This window comes from Mastigoproctus giganteus, chromosome 13 (genome assembly GCF_048544385.1).
Source record: "Mastigoproctus giganteus isolate SK-2022 chromosome 13, ASM4854438v1, whole genome shotgun sequence".
In the NCBI taxonomy this organism is placed as follows: domain Eukaryota; kingdom Metazoa; phylum Arthropoda; class Arachnida; order Uropygi; family Thelyphonidae; genus Mastigoproctus; species Mastigoproctus giganteus.
The window spans coordinates 135,294,539-135,315,339 of NC_143587.1; the positions used below are offsets into that span (position 1 = coordinate 135,294,539).

The window sequence follows — 20,801 nt, forward strand, 5'->3', positions numbered from 1 at the left end:
CAGCATGCGTTTGTTCAGGCTAAGTCTTGTCTCACCAGTTTGATGCTACACTGGTTTGCGAAATTTAAGGACCAGTCAGGTTTTCACCTGTAGCTTCTCATAGAGTGGCCTGGATATGGGAAACGGATACCAAAGGAACCTCGTGAGGTACAGAAATGATGAAGGAAACAATACCGACTAACAACGGAAACAAAACGGTACAGAGGGACTTGATTCAAAAATGGCAACATAGCACTGGGTGCCATGATAGAGATGCATCACTACCAAAGATGAAACAATAAGAAGAGGTGGTCCTCAGTAGGAGATATGGCTACCCCTAATGTCGATGCAGGCTTTGAACTGCATGTCCATCATACTTAGAACAACGTTGTTGTTGTTAAGTTCTTGCGGTAACATCGTCCATTTCTCTGTCAGCGCCATCTTCAGCTGGTGAACATTTTCTGTTGGGTGTGGACAGAGCGTCCCATATGTATTCGATGGGATTCAGATTGGTGGAACGGGCAGCCCAATCCATAAGAACAATGTCCTCACTTTCCAAAAGCATATCAACAGCTGCAGTGCGATGGGGTGTAGCGTAATCATCCAAAAACACGACCTCGGGGCCAATCGCACCTCGTAACAGAAGCACAAGGGGAAGGATTACCTCAGTACTGTAGCATGCATCGGTTACAGTACCGCCTTCCACTCTCTTGAGTTCTGTACGTCCACTTTATGGATGTACAGAACTCAAGATAATGTCTCCCCAGACGAGAATACCTCTACCGCCATATCGTTCCCTTTCAGTGATGTTTGCAGGGTGATACTGTGTGCCAACCTCTCGCCAAATTAGCTGACATCCAGATTCGCTGCTGAGAGTGAATCTACTCTCATCAATAAAGAGTACCCTATGTAAAGATTTTGTTGTTGTAACCTTTAGAAATAGTGTTGGTTCTTAAGGTATTTCGAACGAACAGAGGGGTGAAGTGGAAGTGGTTATTTTTATTTATTTATGTTACTTAATTTTTTTTTTTTTTTTTTTTTTTGGCTGATGCTGCATAAGCTTGCTTTCTTGCATCAAATGCCTCTACTAATGCTAATGCTATGCTACTTACATTTCAATAGTAGTACTGCAAGAATCACTTTTACCTCTGCCAGCGGCTACTGTTAATATATTATTCCGTGTACTCCCCCCCCAAGTTAGCAGTTTTCCGACCCACCTAACTCTGCCTGGATAGCATCATCAAATATTCTTGCACCCTTTCTATTTAACTATATCCGATCCCTGTAGAAGCAGTCTCTCCTGTTAACAAGCACAGACCAGTCTAAAAAAAATTCTACCCCTTGAGCCTTGCACAATCTTTCTAAGGCCGAATTGATCGACAAGGCTGTCATCGTATACTCCCTCCTATCGTGTCTGGGCAGAATTGCAGATACTTTCAAATTCAACCCGAACTCACGGCTTTTTTTCAGCATTGTCTTATACTTGTTAAGGAATTCTGCCGGTCTCCTATTCTTAATATCATTAGTGCCAACGTGTACAACAGTATCACCCTTTGTGCCCTTAAAAGATGATATCTGCTTTACAACATCATCAACACTTGCCCCTGGCAGACATACCCTGGTTTTGTTCCATCTATCCTTTTTGCTCAATGTGTTCCCCGTTTTCCTGACAATAGAGTCACCCACAACAACTAGTTCCTTGGGACCAGCGCATTCTGACTTGGGGGTTGCCGCTGTGTTGCAGAATAGATGTGTTGAAGTTTGCCTTTAGCCAGCAAGTAGTTGATATTTGGAACAGATTTCCCTCTTTGGTTGTGGTTGATGATAGCTCAAATAAATTTAAGGCTGAACTAGACAAACATTTGGAGTGATCTGATGGGTGAAATGGAAAGGTTTTTTTTTTATAGCTGATGCTGTATAAGCTTGCTTTCTTGCATCATATGCTTCAACTAATGCTAATGCTAAGTCTGTTTTATTCCTGTAAAAAAAAATCAAGGCTTAATTGATTGACACCGGTCTTCTTTTTATTATTATTAGCTATATGGTGGAAGGAAGCTTGAGGCTTATGCTGCACTAGCAAAAAAAAAAAAAAAAAAAAAAAATCGCGAGTTACCCTAAGAGAGAGAGAGAGAGAGAGAGAAGTAGAAGGGAATCACCAAGAATGGTGATATCCAGCTCAGGACCCTGGATGTGCCAAGCCCATACTCACCAGATGTGAGCCCCTGGGGTCGCAATCTCTCCTTTGATGTCGGGACAAAATTCTAGACACTTCAAAATTAGCAAATTTGAAATTTAGAGTATTTAAAGTATAATTTTAAATATAAATTCTAAGTTTTAAAACTGCTTCCATACAATACAGTATAAAAGTAGTTTTATTTATATCTATTTAATTGTGTGAATGGCTACTTCCACTAACAGTGACTGTTTTCCCTCCAGATCTCAGGAATTCGAAGCAGTGTTGCCATTTTAGCGGTTTTCCCGCTAGATTTAGCGGAATTGCTTCATGTTTCGCGGATAAAAATATGAAATAGCGGATAGCGGATATTTTAGCGGGAAGAGTATAAATGTTTAGCATTTTATGTATTTTGGCAATGTAACATTTAAATTAAGAAATATTCATTTAAGAATTATTAAATGAATTGTTCAATTAATTATTTGATCAACAATAAAAATAATTCATAATTGAAATAGTAGGGATATCATATTTCATAGTTTTTTTTTTTTATAAAGCGAAGAATCGGTTTCATATTATTCTGGATTTCCCTGAGGAGAACCCCAACAATTTTACGTAGTTACGCTCGCGGTCAAACGACCTGATCATTGGGCCATAGCTTTAAATTGTTGGATCAAATCTAAAAATGTGGAAAAAATTCTAATGACGCCTTTTTTTGAAACCGCGAAGGAATGGCATTGGATAATTTTTCTTCGTCGTATTTGTTTGGCTTCCAAGAAATGCGATCCGAATTACCGACATCTCTTTCAACGTTTCTAATAACCACAGAGCAATAAGTAATAAGAGTAATAAGTAATAATTATTTCTAATAACCACAGTGTAATAATATCTTAGTATAGTCAGTCCTCGTATAGCACGATAGTTGTATTCCTAGAAACCCTCGTGCAATATAAACAACAGGCCCTATGGGAAAAATTGGGTTAGGTGCCGACCACCCAAGATTGAACACACATTTGTAACCAAAACATTACCAAACACAATAAATAATCGTAATAAAATACTCACGTATTTTATTACGATTATTACGTATTTTTTATTACGTAAAGGTCGTAATAAAATATTGCTAATGCTTTTGCTTGTATCGTAAGCAAACTTGTTTTTTGTTTGATTTTCTATCCAAACAGATGACAGCCGTTCCACCTCTTCCAATTCTTTGAGTCTTAATCTAATGGATTTTAATTACACTTTTAGTTGTTCCTGCTATCAAAGTTGTTTTTATTTTCTCCGCATTCTTTGTAATTCTCGGCGTTGCCTCATTTAGGTCTGTGGCACGTGCAATATCACATGGTCTTTCATTTCGCTCAAAGCGTTTCACGATTTCATATTTTTTTTCTCTATCGACAGAGGCGGACTGGCCATAAGCCTTACCTTACGGGATGGCGGACAAAAACAAAACGAAATATACCCAAAATTTTCGGAAGGAATCGTTAGCTTTACCACAATTCAAAGACTGGTTAGTAGAGATTCCAGGACATCCAACTCGAGCAAGATGTAAATATTGCAAGTCTGATTTTACTGCTAAAATTTCGGACATTAAAAGTCATTTAAAAACTTTCAAACCTATTAAGTCAGCAGAACCATTTTCACCTAATAGATCAGGCAACCAATCTAAATTAAATTTTCCAACCAAGAATTTACAAACAGTGGAAGCTGAAGCAAAGTTAAGTTTGTTTGTTTGTGCTCACTCGTCAATACTGGGAATAGACCACCTTGGTGAATTATGTAAGAATGCATTCCAAGATCAAACAGCCAAAACTTTAAAAATTCATCGAACAAAATGCAGCGGCATTATAAAATATATCCTACACCCCCACTTTCAGAAAGATTTATTGAAGTCAGAGCTCAATGGCTTTTCAAACTATAGTTTGTTACTAGATGAATCAAACGATATTAGTGTAACAAAACTATTAGGTATTGCAATTGTGTATTATGATGAGCAATTCGATAAAAGAGTTTCTACATTCTTAGCACTTGTAGAATTAGATCAGTGTAACGCTGAAAATATTTCAAATTCAATTAAAATAACGCTGGAAAATTTTAAACTTCATTTAAATAATCTTGTGGGCTTTGGGACAGATAATGCTAGCGTTATGATTGGAGTTAATAACAGCGTTTATACACATTTGAAGTCCGATGTACCGAACTTGATATTAATTAAATGCGTATGTCATTCTATGCAATTAGCAGTATCTCATGCAACCCGCGAAACATTCCCTAGAAGTCTAGAATTCATGATAGCTGAAACTTATAATTGGTTTAGTAAATCCGCCAGCCGACAAAATCAATTCAAATATTTATACAGTGCCATAAACGATGGTGCAGATCCGAAAAAAGATAATTCATTCGTGTCAAACAAGGTGGTTATCCATTGAAGTTGCTATAACAAGAATTTTAGAACAGTATATTGAATTAAAAGCCCATTTTGAAATAACTCGTTTGACTGACAAATGTTATACTGCAGAACTTCTTTATTCAATGTTTAAAGATGAAAGTAATTTAGCGTATCTTTTATTTTTAAAACCTATCTTATCTGAAGTACAAAGAGTGAACAAATCTTTTGAATCAAATACTGCTGATCCTACATTATCACTACATGATTTAAACACGCTATTGTCGATGATTGCCATAAAATGTTTTTACCAAATACACATATTGAAAGGATAGAAGAGGACATTAATAATTATTTAGACCCTAGCCATATTTAGGTTACCAATTTGAAAGAAAAATAAATGAATTAATAATAAATAAACTTATCACAACAACAGATGAAATTTCAATAAGAGAGAGATGCCGTAATTTCTTGATTGATTTGTATCAACAATTAAAACAACGCCTTCCGGACAACATAAAAGAATTAGAAAAAAATGTCATTAATCTCAGTTAACAATATATTAAAGCAACAAAAAGAACCACTGATAAATTTATTACAAAATTTAAAATTGTCTGAAGTAGAAATTGAAAAAATTGAGCAACAGTATATAAACAATACTCTCGTTAAATGGGAAAACTTCAACAATACAATGAAGTTTTGGTCAGAAGTTTCGAAATATCAAGATGCAAGCGGTGAAAATCCATTTAAAGAAATTAGCGAATTTGCATTGGGTATTTTAATTTTGCCATTATCCAATGCAGATGTGGAAAGAATATTCAGCAACTTAAATCTAGTAAAAAACAAAAGACGCAACAGAATGAGTGTTGGCATGGTTAATGCAATCTTATCAGTACGATACGGGCTCAAAATAGTTGAAAAGTGTTGTAGAAATTATGTTTTACCTGAAGAAGTGCTTCGCAAAATAGGTACACAAGAAGCATATGATGAGGAGGTATTGAATTTCGAAATTAATTTAGATTTTTAGATATTGATTTTATATTAAAAACAGAAGAATAAATAACTATTTATATATACTATTTGTTTGTTTGTTTTTATTCACTACAAAGTACAAACAAATGAAAATTTAAAAAATTTGGCGGGTCAAGTGCTAAAAATAGCGGATTTTGAGTATGCGGCTAGCGGAAAATATTATTAAGAGTTGGCAACACTGGTTCTGAGTTGATTCAGATATGCGAAAGTGTTTGCGGTATAGAATGTAGTTGAAAGGGGCTGAAAAAATTGCTGTCATCAATTAAAAGTAATGTCATCGTTATAATTTTTACCGAGCAGTCTTCTGGAATTTAGTTTGTAAGTATCATATAAAATATTGTATAACATATAAGTAATTTGTGCGTAGCGTATGATAGGGCATTCTAACAAAACGTCGTAAAATGGCTTTTATGGATTAGGAAGTAGGCGTAAACTTTTGGAAAATAAAGATGTGGGTTCAGTTTTTTTTAAGAAAATGGAAGTTTGCACTCTCCTTTCAGTAATATATTGTAAAAATCTAATGGAGGTTTCTCTTTTCTTATATTTGATTAACCGTAATTTTGTTGGGCTACACATAAGCTTCATTATTAATGACTTCAATGTTTCCGATACAGGATACATAAATTTATGGTTCAATGTTAGGTCACTTTTCGGATTGTTTAGTATTCATGTTTTTCCGAATTAATGGTTGTTTCGCCATCCTCGGTGATGCTATTAATTGAAGTTTTTAGTGCAGGAAGACTGAGGATTCGATATCTGGTAGCGTGTCTTCTCCAGACAGTAGGTTATAATCGTATGGATGCACGATTTCTGCAAAACGGAGTTTCCCTTCTTTTGTTAATGATTTTAAGTATTTTTTAGATAAATTACCTTATGTCCTGATCACAGAATCAGCGCTACTGATTCTGTGATCAGGACATAAGGTAAGTACACTGCCAGAATTTACTGGAAATGGGCAGCGGTGTCAGATGCCACTTTTGTAGTGAATGTTGAGTAACTCAAGTACTACAGCTTTGAGTTACTCACTTTCGCTACAGCCTAGGTTGGCCATAATACATGTGCAGTTGTGGCCTACCTTCCCATGGTGTAGACAGACACTCGGCATACTTTCCAGATAATCATTTTCCTGGTGACTAAATGGCAAATACAATTTAAGAACACACACCCACTGCACAAATATAATATTACACACATTTCTTGCCTTTTATAGAGTTCTGTATTCATCACAGTGTATCAAGGTGGAGTTGAACTTTCATTCAGGTGCCGTCCTACTTAAGATACTATACGTGTCTACATTTCTGTGATGTAACCAGTTTTCTTTGTAAACTAGTTTTTAACATTTTAATTAGTTTACATTTATAATTCAGTTTAAACATACTATTTTTATTATTATTAACATCAGTTTTTTTGTTTAAGCATATTGTTTTTATAACTGACAGACCCGAATATTAATGGTGGCAAGCGATGCCAGAAATCAAACTATAGCATCAGGGAAAAAAAAAAAAAAAAAACCTTTTTCCAGCCAATAACACTGGTCAACACATAAAATGAAAATATCTTGACTAATTTTATGCTGCTGAACAAGAAAATCACATTAAAATTTGCCAATTGGCTCTTGTTTTCAAATTACAGTTGAAGTCTCATGTTAGCAAGTTACTCTACATTATCAACTATGGCTCTCGGCAAAATGCATGGCAACACTGTAGTTTCAGTATCACCACACTCTAATCACATGATCAGCAACTGTCACCTTGCTCTGCATCATGTGACAGTTTGTTGCCGCCTCAAATGTGTCTTCAACTCTGTTGCAGTAATCCTTGAATACAGCTAGGTACTGGGTGATTTGTTAATAGTTGTTCTATGTGAGATTCCTACTTTTTACACATTTGTGTTGTGTAAGATTAATGTTTCCTGTAAGTGTGTGAATAGTCTGGATGACTTCTGTTACGTATGTAGAGAAGTCACGTTAGCTTCAAGAAAGGGTCCCTTAACTCAAGTACCAGTAGGCCATAAAAAAGGCCTACTGGTACTTTGGGTGTAAGGTAGGTGACCAAGACAAGAACTGGGCTCATATGCTGCCCTATGTTCATCAAAACTCAACATGTGGGTGAATCAAAAGGAATGTTTTATGCCTTTTGCAGTGCCCATGATATGGAGGGAGCCAACAAATCACATCACAGACTGTTACTTCTGTATGATGCCTCCTATTAGAAAAGGAATGACAGTGAAGAAAAAGTGGACAGTGACATAGCCAAATATACCATCTGAAATTTGTCCAATGCCTCACGGTGAAAGACTACTTATTTCAGAACTGCTTGACATTTTTCTGTACACTCTGATGAAGACACTGATGAATGTCAACTTGATATACATGAAGAAGTACAGCAGCCGTCTAATCAAGGGATCCACCATTTTGTCCAAACCTTTATCCTTCTGAACCACATAAGATCATAGAAAGTAAGCTTAATGACCTCATCAGTGATCTCAAACTGTCGAAGAATAAGGCAGAGCTTTTGGCCTCGAAGCTACGACAGTGAAATCTTCTAGATCTAGTTCAATCTGTGAAAGTGACAAAATGTACTTGAAATAAAGACTGATAAATTCTATCAAACAAGGTGAACTCACTGTTTGTAAGGATGTTGATGGTCTAATGGTAGCATGATCATGAGGCACATTTTCCGAAGAATGGTGACTATAGATGCTTCTATGGTTAGCCTTAAGGCTGTGTTATTACACACGATGGAAATATGCTGCCTTCGGTACCTTTTGCATATGCCGTCCACAAAAAAGAAACATATGCAAACATGGAGAACATCTGTATAGGTGTAAACTATCAGAAGTATGAGTGGCAGATATGTGGTGATTTAAAAGTAATTGTCATTTTATTAGGACTACAAAAGGGGTTACACTAAATATTATTAGCCATATGGTGCAACTCAGCCACAGGGATACAGAATTTGAATTGGGGAGTGCAATGTGTACAGTAAGTCCCCGACATACATAAGAGATACATTCCAGGACTTCTTACGTAAGTCTAGTTTTATGTAACTCGGGAATGACTAATAAAATATTGCTATTATATTCTTCATATGCCAAAATAACAAAAACCATATATCCTCAGAAGAATGAAGAAAAATAGTTACATATTTTTCAATTAATTAGTTATATATTTTTAATTAGTTCAATTTAAAACTTTATCTGGGGTCAGCTGAGTAGCCAGAGTGGCATATAAGAAAAGAAAACATAAAAGAAAGAAAAAAAATGCGTGTTATTATTGTACTGTAAAAACTGATACGTATTTCATAGCCTTGGTTATTATAATTGACTTCATTGGTGCTGATCCCCTCACTGCTTCTCATATTCTCTTTGCTCTTTATTATTGTGTTCACTGTTGACGCTGAACAACCTAAATTCCGCATGATACTTGTTAATGTTTGACCATTTTCATACATCCTCATTATTTTAATTTCTGATCCAAATGGATCGCTTTCCTTTTCTTGGTAGATTCATTAGTACCGCTGTCACTTGGTTGGCACCATGATAATGGTTAAAATGAAATTTTCTGTAAAGAACTTCACAGGGTTAAGAAATACACTATTATCACAACACACTATTATCACCTCACGTGAGCTCACATTTTACTAAAGCACATTTCTGTAGGTCATTATCATAAAACAATTTGCAGTTTTCGGTTTATTGGGTTTTTCTATTAGTGCAATCTGTTAAAAATCAGTAAACTCCGATGGCTGGAATTTTGTGAATTTTTAAGTTATTATGGTGAACTGTGTGTCCTCTTCACTGAAATCTTCAGTCATACAAAAAAAACATAAATTTTCAGAATCTTCTCTTCATTCCTAATTTTTAAGCTTTGTAAACTTGTTGCTCCGTATATCACATGTTCAATTTGTGTGTGCTGTGTTCGTCGTTATTGATTGCTTATTTTTGCTGTTTTAAATTTTACAATCTTAAAAAAAAAATTGGAGCGAAAAAAAAATTTATGTAAGTCCAAAGTTATGTAACTCAGGCTTACATAAGTCGGGGACTTACTGTATATAAAGTGTATATGTGCATTGGGGAGTGCAATGCGTATATATATATATATATACACACACACACACACAGGTTGATTCACTACCAGTGCGACAAACTTGCAGGAGGTGTAGGGGGCACAAAGACGAATCAGAATCACATAGCATTGCAGGGTCCGAAATGCCTTCATCATGCGGTAGAGGACGTTGAGCGGGAGGTCACGTGAACAGCAATCCCGCTGGAAGTCAGCATTTGCGAACCGTTTCTGTTGAAGAAACCAAGTAGCAAAAGTCCTCCGGAGTGGATAATCCGCAGGCTCCAATGATTGGACGCGTTGCAGATGGTATGAACTCATTTGGTTTGTTGGATCGGGAAATACCCAATCATTGTCCTATCATTCGAGTACTTGTACTCGAGCGATGGGCCTTGTTCGCTCTTGATTCATGGTACCTCTCGTGAAACAACCAGTCTCACGTAACCTTCTCATCATACGATTAAAATTGTATGATGAGGAGCACGCCTGTGCGGGAAACGTTCCTGGGCTCCATACGCGAGGTGCATGTCGGCCAGTTCAACGTTTGAATATTCGTCCATCCTACTGCCTCGGGAACCGGTTCGCAAATGCTGACTTCCAGTGGGATCGCTGTTCACGCGACCTCCCGTTCAACGTCCTCTACAGCATGACGAAGGCATTTTGGACGCTGCAATGCTCTGTGATTCAGATTCGTCTTTGTGCCCCCTACACCTCCTGCAAGTTTGTCGCACTAGTAGTGAATCACCTTTTTTGGGTGTATGTATATATATATATATATAAAACAATATTTTAATTAATTATAATACCAACTAGGTAAATTGGACAAAAGTATTAGGGGTGAAAACTATAATCATTAGCTCAAAGTGCCAAATTTAAATAACCCAAGTTGGACTTTTTTGTTGTACCCTATAAATAAAAAAATAAATAAAATAATAAAATGACATGAAATAGTAGAAGTACAATGATAATACTGTATAGCTAATTATAGATATATGGTTACATTGAATGGAATGTCAACAAGAGCTAGTTCCACTCAATATATCCCATCAATAATTAGCAGAAGCTTTCTGTTTCTGTATGCCATTTACCTTTTACATAACTTCATATATATAAGGGAGTACATAGTGTATAGTGTTTCTTGTCTAGCAGCACTGGGGAATTTCCCCTGCAAACTGCTGTATATAAAGGATATATAGCACAGGAGGGGGTAATGGGGATATTATTATTATTAATAATAGTCATATGGTGCAAGGAAGGCTGAGAGAGAGAGAGAGAGGAGGGGGGGAAAGAAAAGAATGATGATATCCAGCTCAAAGCCCATACTCGCCAGATGTGAGCCCCTGTGGGAAATATATGCTCTTGGTTAAGAAATATATAAAATTTAAGGCATTGCATCCAGTTGATATGAGTGGCCAGTGCAGTACGAGCCTATTTGATGCAATATATGTACTGGGACAACAAAAATGAGTGGAGAGTACTTTATAATTCTAATGACGGTGAAGGGCATAATTAGCATTAGTAGAGGCATACGATGCAAGAAAGCAAGCCTATGCAGCACAGCCAAACACCCCCCCCCTCCCATTTCACCCCTCCATTTGTTCCAAATGCCTGTCCAACTCAGCCTTAAATTTATTTAGGCTATTAGCTTCCACAACAAAATGTGGAAGCCTCTTCCACCAATTAACTACCCGCTGACTAAAGGCAAATTTCTGCACATCTATTCTACAACTATCTTTCCTCAATTTTAAAATGTGCCTCGTCAGGTTCTTAGTCAGAGCAAGAGACAGAATCCCATCAGCATTCAGCTTGCTCAACCCATTCAAGGCCTTATACACCTCAATCAGATCACCTCGCAGGTGCCTACTCTTCAGGTACTACAATTTGCAGAAATTAAGCCTTTCTTGGTAAGAGCACCCCTTTGTTTCCCTCACCAATCTTGTTGCCCTTCTTTGTACTCATTCTAGCAACTCTACATCCTTCCTAAAATGAGGCCTCCGGACTTGTACACAATACTCTAGATGTGGCCTAACCATTGCCTTGTATAACAGGATAATCACCTCCCTGGCACTGCTAGCAAAATTCCTATATATCATTGACAAGACTCCATGACCTGCCGTGGCACCCCGTCAGCACTGCTCAGCGAACTTCATATTTGACTGCACAATTACACCCATGTCTTTTCCAGTTTCCTGAGTGTAGTACCAAACAGTTTGTATGTTTCTCTTGGGTTATTGCTACCCATATGCAGTACCTTGCATTTGTCAATGTTAAACTTCAGTTGCCATTTCTCAGCCCATTTTCCCAACTTATCTAGATCCAGTTGGAGTAGCATACTATCTTTACTGTCATTAACAACCCTGCCAACCTTTGTATCATCTGCATACTTAGACATTAAACCTGATATACCTTCATCAATATCATTGATAAATCTACAAAACAACAATGAGCCGAACACCGAACCCTGGGGAACTTCACTAATAGCATTTGTCCATGAAGAGCAGTGTCCATTGATTACCATTCTCTGTCGTCTCCCACTCAACCATCCATTTATCTATTGCAGAAACTTCCACTCAATCATGCATTTATCCATAGTACCGTTAAAGGCCATACCTCTCCAATTTGTACAGCAGTCTTTCATGTGCAACAGTATCAAAAGCTTTCCTGAAACCCAAGTATACGATATCAAAATTATTTTTGGTATTCAGTTTGTGACCACATAATAGTATCCAATCAAATTGGTCAGTCAAGACTTCCCCTGAACAAACCCCATACTGTGTTTGAGCTATAATTGAAGTCTTCTCTAGATGATCCTGCAGTGCTTCTTTAACCAGTGCCTCCATTAATTTTCCTGGAACAGAAGTTAAACTAACATGTCTATAATTACTTGTAGTAGTAGTAGTGGCGGCATGTGATGCAAGAAAGCAAGTTTATGAGCTTATGCAGCATCAGCCAAAAAAAAAAAAAAAAAATCACACCATTCCCTCCAATTGCCTGTCCAGTTCCTTAAATTTATTTAACCTATCAACTTCCACAATGACGGATGGAAGTTCGTTCCAGCAATTAACCACCCGCTGGCTAAAGGCAAATTTCCGCACATCTGTTCTACATCTGTCTTTTCTTAATTTGAATTTATGCCCCCTTAGGTTCGTGATCTAAACAAGTGGAAGGACCCCATCAGAATTCAGTGTGCTCAACCAATTCAAGACCTTATACACCTCAATCAGATCACCGCACAGGTGCTTAGTCTCCAGCCACTGCAATTTGCAGAACTTAAGCGTCTCCTGGTAAGAGGATTCCTTCATTCCCCCTCACCAATCTTGTTGCCCTTCTCTGTACACACTCAAGCAAATCTACATCCTTCTTAAAATGAGGCCTCCAGACCTGTACGCAGTACTCAAGGCATGGCCTGACCATTGCCTTGAGTACTGCAAAATACTCATTATACAGAGGGACAATCACCTCCTTTTCCCTGCTAGCAAAATTCCTATATATCATTTGTCATCCTTTGATCCTCCTTTGTGAATTGGGGTCACATTTGCACAACTCCAGTCCATGGGTACCTCCCCTTAGTCCAAGGAAGCTCTCGTAATTATGGCCTAGGATTTGCTTACTTCCCTTGCTTCCTCCTTTAATATAACTGGATAGATCCCTTCCAACCTGGGGTAACCTTTTTTGTGTTTATCTTCAACAATTTCTCCTCCACTTTCCTCTCAGTTATTACAAAATCATCTAGCTCACTGCCAGAGTTTAATTCACCTCTGGCATTCCCCTCCCTGAATAACTCTTCATGTGTGAATGTAGATGCAAAATACTCATTTAGTTTGTTAGCTACCTGAGCAGGATCATCAACAGTTGAACCATTGATATCAAGTGAACCAGTCTGATTCATCCCGTTCCTTCGAAGAGTTTACCTAAGTAAAGAACTCTCTGCTGGTTTTCTTTGCATCCTTTGCCAAAGATTTCGTAATCTGACTTTGCCTGCCTAACCTCCTTTGTGACTTGGTTACAGACCAGCTTATATCTTATCATATGCTTCCGTGTCACCTATTAATTTATATGTATCCTGTTTATTTTTCTTGTCTGCCACATGTCTCATTAGTTCATCTGACATCCATTTAGGTCTGAACCTTGAACAATATTTCTTAGTTGGTATGAAAAGCCTAGTAGCTTCCAAGATTAATTCTTTTAAGGTTTCCCATTTTGAATTTGCCGTTGGTAACATCATCACTTAGTCCCACCGCATAGAATTTAAATACTGTCTCAGACCACTGTAGTCACCTTTACAAGAGTAAAACCCTTCCATTTACCCCTGATGGTAGTTACCTCTTTGAGTAAATCCCTAGCTGTTCCTTTATCTGCAGATTCTTAATGCATGAAGAATCACTACTGATAATCATATCAAGAGTATTACTCCCTCTAGTTGCCTCCTAAACATGCTACTGTAGAAAACAATCATCCAATAAATCCACAAAAGCCTTGCTAGTGTATGAGTGACCAATCCACAAATTCCAGTCAATACTGGGAAATTAAAATTCCCCATTATAAGACACTCAGATTTACTGGTCCATTTTATTTCTCTGTACAGTTTATTATACTCATCAGAGTCATTAGGCCTATAACACATTTCTACTCAATTTTGCTTTCCCAATGCTTATGTCACACCAAACTGACTCAACACTGTACCAAGGAAGTTCAGCCATGTCGGCTGGCTGTACTTCCTTGGATTTTGTGTTTCTTAACTAATTAACATAACCCCTCCTCCCTTCCTTCCTATCCTGTCTATCTTCCTGTACACATTGTAGTCTCCAAATTCCAGTTCAGCATTCCTTATATCTGTGTGACACAATATCTCTGATATCCCAATAATATCTTCCTTTGATGTTTTGACCAACACCTCAAATTCATCAAATTTATTTACCAAACTCCTAACATTGGTGTATGCACAAGTATATATGCAACTGTTCCTATTCTTAGCTACCCTAACATGGCCCATCTATTTCTTGTTCTGCAATGACTCCCAGAGGTCTCTGGAATCCCCTGCAACTTGTGCTCATTCGAATAAAAGCAGTGAAAGAGTGACTTTCACCTCTGCCAGCAGGTACTGTTAATCTATTAGTCCTTGTATTCCCCCCAAGCTAGCAGTTTTCCAACCTGCCTAACGCTGCTTTGATAGTATCAGCAAATATTCTTGCATCCTTTCTATTTAAGTGTATCCCATCCCTGTAGAAGCATTCTCTCTTGTTATAGACCAGGCAGAGAAAAATTTTACCCCTTGAGCCAAATTGATCGAGGGTCGAATTGATCGACAAGGCTCTCATCATATACTTCCTCCTATCTTGTCTACGCAGAATTGCAGAAACTTTCAAATTCAACCCTAACTCATGCCTTTTTTTTCAACATTGACCTGTATTTCTTAAGTAATTCTGCTTGTCTCCTACACTTAATATCAGTAGTGCCAAGGTGTACAACAATATCACCTTTTATGCCCTTGAAACATATCTGCTCTATAACATTATCAACCTTTGGTCCTGGCAGACATACCCCGGTCCTGTTCGACCTATCCTTTTTGCACAATATGTTCTCCGTTTCCCTGACAGTGGAGTCACCTACAACAACTAGTTCTTTTGGGACAAGTACGTTCTGCCTTGGGGGTTGCCGCTGATGTTCAAGTGCAAGCTCTGGCATTGGATGGGCCATTCAATATAAATCCTTTGAGGGCATCCACCCTGTTCTTCAATCTCTCATTTAGGCCCATAACAACATTGAGTTGGTGCCTGATTTCCTTACACTCTTTACATCGTGCACACACAAAGACATTCTCCTTGACCATATCATATCCCGTTCCTGATTGCTCCAGAAACATCAAACAAGTAGTATGTTTCAAAAGGCTGTGATTCAGAGGACAACTGCTGCCCCTCAGTTCTCTCCTGAGCCACAGCACTCTTATTAGCTTGAACCTTTTGCTTTGCTGCTGTGGTCTGAGTCATGATTTCGATTCAATTTCAATACAAAAATATAACCCTAAACTTATATCCCAATGCAGTTATAACACTATATATATATATATATATATATATATATATATATATATACACACATAATGAATATAACAAATAAATTAACAATTATTATGGCAAGATAAACAATTATAGCAAATTATACAATAAAAAACTAAAAACTGACAGGAGGAGAAGAACTGATTAATGCCATCAATGAATGTCTAGATAGAACATTACATCAGTCTTATTATGTTTGAGCATAGTTTGAGCAGTTATTAAACGTGCAATTTATTAAAGGCAAGTATATATAAGCAGGTGGCAACTAAACGCTATAATAGTTATAACTAGTCCGTGGTTCTAGCTTGGTAAGGATACACATAAATAATGGAAATAACAAATATTGAAAAATAAAATAATCAATAAAGCATAAATGTAGAAATAATAACTAAATACATATGTCATGCCAATTATAGGAAAATGGTGACACATTGAAAGGGACTTTATCAAGGGCTAACCCCTTCAATGTGTACTCCTACAATTAGCGAGCTATCAGTTTCTGATATCATCTGCCTGTTAATCCATGCCGAATGGTAATAAAAGCTATCAAAAAGAAGGATAGCTATAATAATGGTAACTAAGTTAGTTAGACGAATTTGAGGTGGTTAACAGGCTGGATGATTTTAGCCCGACCGATAGCCAAGACAATGAATCAAGCAGAAATACGAATAATAGTGGTAGTTGAGAACCAATAGTTTTTAAATATCATGTTAGTGGATGACAAAGGAGAACGGATATAGGGTGTAAGAAGAGCAATAGTATCTCTCTCACACACACACACACACACACACACACACACACACACACACACACACACACACACATATTTATTTTATTTATTTTTTTTTTTTCAGTATCGAGTATTATCTCCTAGTTACGTTGTTATGACTTTCATATTGCCTGTCAAGTTATATGTATTAATTTACAATGTTACGTTTGTAAATCTAAGTCGTTATATGTATTTAGTTAAAAAGTACAATTTAATTGAAAATCAAATTTAATAAGATTAATAAATTTTACTGATTAATTGATAATACTATACTATATGAAGCTAACAGATTTCTAATACAGTGCTACGTGTTTCGCTATCTAGTTTTACGTTAAACCTTATGCTGTCTAGTTCGGTATATACGTTGTATTGTATAACAATGGCAGCAAGTTACGAACAGTAAATCTATGGACACTATGTATTTATTAACTTTCAAAATCACTATCTAAATTCAAAATAAACCAAGGAGCTTGACTAGGTCTATAATCTACTTATAATTTAATATAACAATTAAGTCAATAAAACGGCTGAATATAATTAAAAACTTTGCATTTGCCAGAGCTGCAAAACCTTGTCCAACACATGTATTGGATACCTTTTACTGATACCAAGTAATAACTACAAAATCTCTATCTAAGTTCAAATTAAATTAAGTATCGTTATTAGCAATATAAAGCTACTTCTAGAAAATGGGCCTTGAGGTTGTCACAGACATTCTCTCAGGTATGCAGAAATTAATTTAATTACTGGAGTCTAAAACGCTGATGGAACTGATATTCAGGTGACATTCAAGTCAAGTGCACCCAATCTCGGCAAAGTCTGGACGGTCTGTGACAGCCAAATCCTCTGCTTGCACCTTCACCATGGTAGTACTGTTAGTATTCCTGGGTATAACCCCCATGCACAAGCACACTGTGGGTGACCACTCAAGTGTGAAACAATGTAAGCAGGGGTCGAGGTGTGGCGCCCACACCACATGGAGGAATACACCCCCCCCTTTGTTACCAGGCATTACTAGGTGGTAGATGACTCAACTGGTGCAATACCACCACTTTGCTTATTGGAGGCTTGAAGTGGTGGAACCCATGTTTAGTCTCCAGAGCTAAGTTCTGGTCAACCCTTCCCCATCTCTTCCATCATTCAGTATGACTGATGACTTTTGAGGTTATGATGAACATCATGGCGAGGTCCAATCTTCCTTATATTTCTACGGTACAGCTCTAAAACGGTGTCCGCAAGCCGGCCACTAGTTAGTACACCGGACCGAACTATTGGTAACTCTTTAGGAGGCTTTCTGATCAGCTAGTGTATAATCTTGCTACCTCTACTCTGTCAGATAGTGACTGGAGGGAGGCCGAGTCGTGTGTATGCAGGGGGCATTGTCGAGGCCACATTATGTCAAGGATCTGGGTATATTCTTACCATGTGTACGCCACATCCAAAAATTTCATTAATTCATACCCCCCACTTTTTCTTACTATTGAATACACCACAATGTCAAACTAAGAGTATGTTTATCTGCGAAAAAATCTAAACCTCCCAAACACTTCCTAGTTCATTTCACAAATATACGTGGTCTCAATTCTAATTTCAACGATGTCCATTTCCCCTTGGTCTGCCAAACGACAAGTGAACCTAATTTTGGTGAAGTCCAGTCAGTCTGTTAGCCACGTCCTCTGCTTGCACCTTCACGATGGTGGGACTGTTAATAACCCTGGGTGTAACCCCATGTGCAAGTCCTCAAATACGGCACATAGCACAATGTGGGTGACCACCCAGGTGTGAATCAACGTAAGCAGGGGTTGAAGTGTGGCGCCCACACCACACCATCCAATCTTCCTTACATTTCGAGGGTACAGCTCTAAAACTAGGCTAGCCACTAGTTAGTACACCGGACCAAACCTATTGGTAACTCTCTGAAGCTTCTGGATCAGGTAGTGTATATAATCTTGCTGCCTCTACTCTGCCAGACAGTTACTGGATGGAATCCAAGAGTGTATATGTAAGGGCATTGTCGAGGCCACGTTATGTCAAGGAGCTGGACATATTCTTACCATGTATATGCCATATCCAAAAAATTCATTACTTCATACAGCATTGTGTATTCTTTCTGAATACACCATGAATTATCAAACTAATAGAACAAATATACAGGTAACCCTCGTATAACATGGTAGTTCGGTTCCTATAAAATCTCATGTATTGCGAAAGCGTGTATATGGGACTAAGAACCAGTGAAAAAAGGCGGTTACATTCCAAGAGCTAACAAAAATACATCATTTCGTTAAGAAAACTAACAAAAATACACCATTCTAGATTTTGTGTATCTTCTGCCCTCTTTAAAAATTATTAATCTCGGTTTGTTTACTTTTGCTTGATAGATCTTTGTAAATTTCATCATATGGAAATAAGCATTTTTATAGCTCCCTTTTGAACTTTGGGCTTCTTTCAGTCGAAGAATCTGAATTCAAAAAATAAGATTCTAATTGCTCGGCTAACTTTATGCCTTTACATATACTTTTTAGTGTAAAATTTGGAAGTTCAGCAAAACTTTCGACTGCGCTGCATCCTCTGAATTGATTTGATTTGCCTCCAGTGCCATTTCCACCAAATCCACCTCGCTAGCCTTTTTTTCAACCAGTAACTCTTGAACATCTTCAGTAATCATATTTTTTTTAGGAGCGTCAGCAACTAAGGCCGTGTTGCTCAGTGTATATTGTCTATAAATTCTGTGTTCTGAGGTAGATTTTCTATTTTGCTGGATGAAAAACAATAGTTTACGGTAGAAAAAACCACCTCCCCTTGAAAAAAGACCCATAAAACTTCCTCCTGTCATCGATGGGATCAGAACTTAGGTCTCTTCCACCCGGTGTGGGGAGAACGGTGATTCTACCAACTGCTATCCATGAGGGCTTCAGTAGTGATCATCAAAACCTTCCCCTCCTGCCGACTTAGAAAGGTCTACTATTGCACTGATCATGTTTTCTGCTGGTTTGACCATATTTCCTGAATGAATTGACTCTGGCCGTACATTTTTCCATACAGATGTGATTCCAATACAGTCCACAATTGAAAAATGTTTCCATGCCTCCACTTCATTCAGGATCAGTTTTTTCCAAAATCCATTGTAACGATTTTCTGATGTAATGAGTTTCAAAGGTAGATATGCCTTGATCTGAGTAAAGAAGTTGTAATATGTGGTAGGAATGTTACTTTAATGTTTGCATCTTCTGGACGACCTGACACGTTATCCAATAGTCATAAAACTTTGAAATCTAGATTTTCTACAAGTTCAATATCACAGAACCTAATATGGAGATTTCCCAATAATTTTTTTTATTTATTTTTGTTTTTTTGCATAACGATTAGCAAGCCAAAAGTGGGGATTCACAAAAAATAATGGATATATTTAAAAATTACATCAACATAATAGCAGAGTTTTCCCTGCACAAAAGCTTAAAAATATCGTGTTATGCAAGGTTTGCCACAATTCTCTAATTGTGTTAGAGCAAAACCGTGTCATATAAATACGGTGTTGTGCAAGGATTGCTGCAATTTATCAATCGTGTTAGAGCGAAACTATGTTGTAGAAGTACCGTGTTATACGGGGGCTGCCTGTATCTCCAAAAAGATCTAAACCTCCCAAACACTTCCTGGGGTAGATGGAATCTATCCAGTTATATTAGAGGCGGCGGCAAAGGAAGTAAGCAAACCCTTAGCCATAATTATGAGAGGTTCCCTGGACTCAGGGGAGGTACCCACGGACTGGAGATGTGCAAATGTGACCCCAATCCACAAAGGAGGATCAAATGGAGACATGGGTAATTACAGACCTGTTAGTTTAACTTCTGTTCCAGGGAAAATAATGGAGTCACTGGAGAAAAAAAGAATTGCAGGATCATCTAGACAAGATGGCAGTAATAATTCAGACACATGATGGGTTTGTTTAGGGGAACTCTTGTCTGACCAGTTTGATTGGATACAATGACGTGGTCACAAAGGAACTGGATGCAAAGAATAACTTTGATATCATATATTTGGATCTTAGAAAATCCTTTGATACTGTTGCACATGGAAGACTGCTGCACAAATTGGAGCAGTGTGGCATTGGAGGCAAATTGCTGCTATGAATAAAGGAATGGTTGAGTAGGAGAAGACAGAGTGGTAATCAATGGACACTGCTCTTCGTGGACTAATGTTATTAGCAGAGTCCCTCAGGGTTCTTGAGGTTGTCACAGACATTCTCGCAGATATGCCAGACAAGCTGTACTTGCTACCTGGGAGTCTAAAATGCTTATGGAACTGATATTAGGGTGACACTCAAGTGAAGTGGACCCAAT

At 37.6% G+C, this 20,801-nt stretch overlaps 1 protein-coding gene across 1 annotated transcript in view; it reads left to right on the forward strand.

The window, feature by feature from the left end:
* The first annotated feature begins 5,757 nt into the window (after positions 1-5,757).
* Positions 5,758-20,801, forward strand: part of LOC150076459 (uncharacterized) — a 37,342-nt gene continuing 22,298 nt past the window's right edge. The window contains exon 1 of the mRNA XM_090387528.1: positions 5,758-5,891. The gene's annotated coding sequence lies outside the window, so the exon portion shown is untranslated. The remainder of the gene's footprint in view (positions 5,892-20,801) is intronic.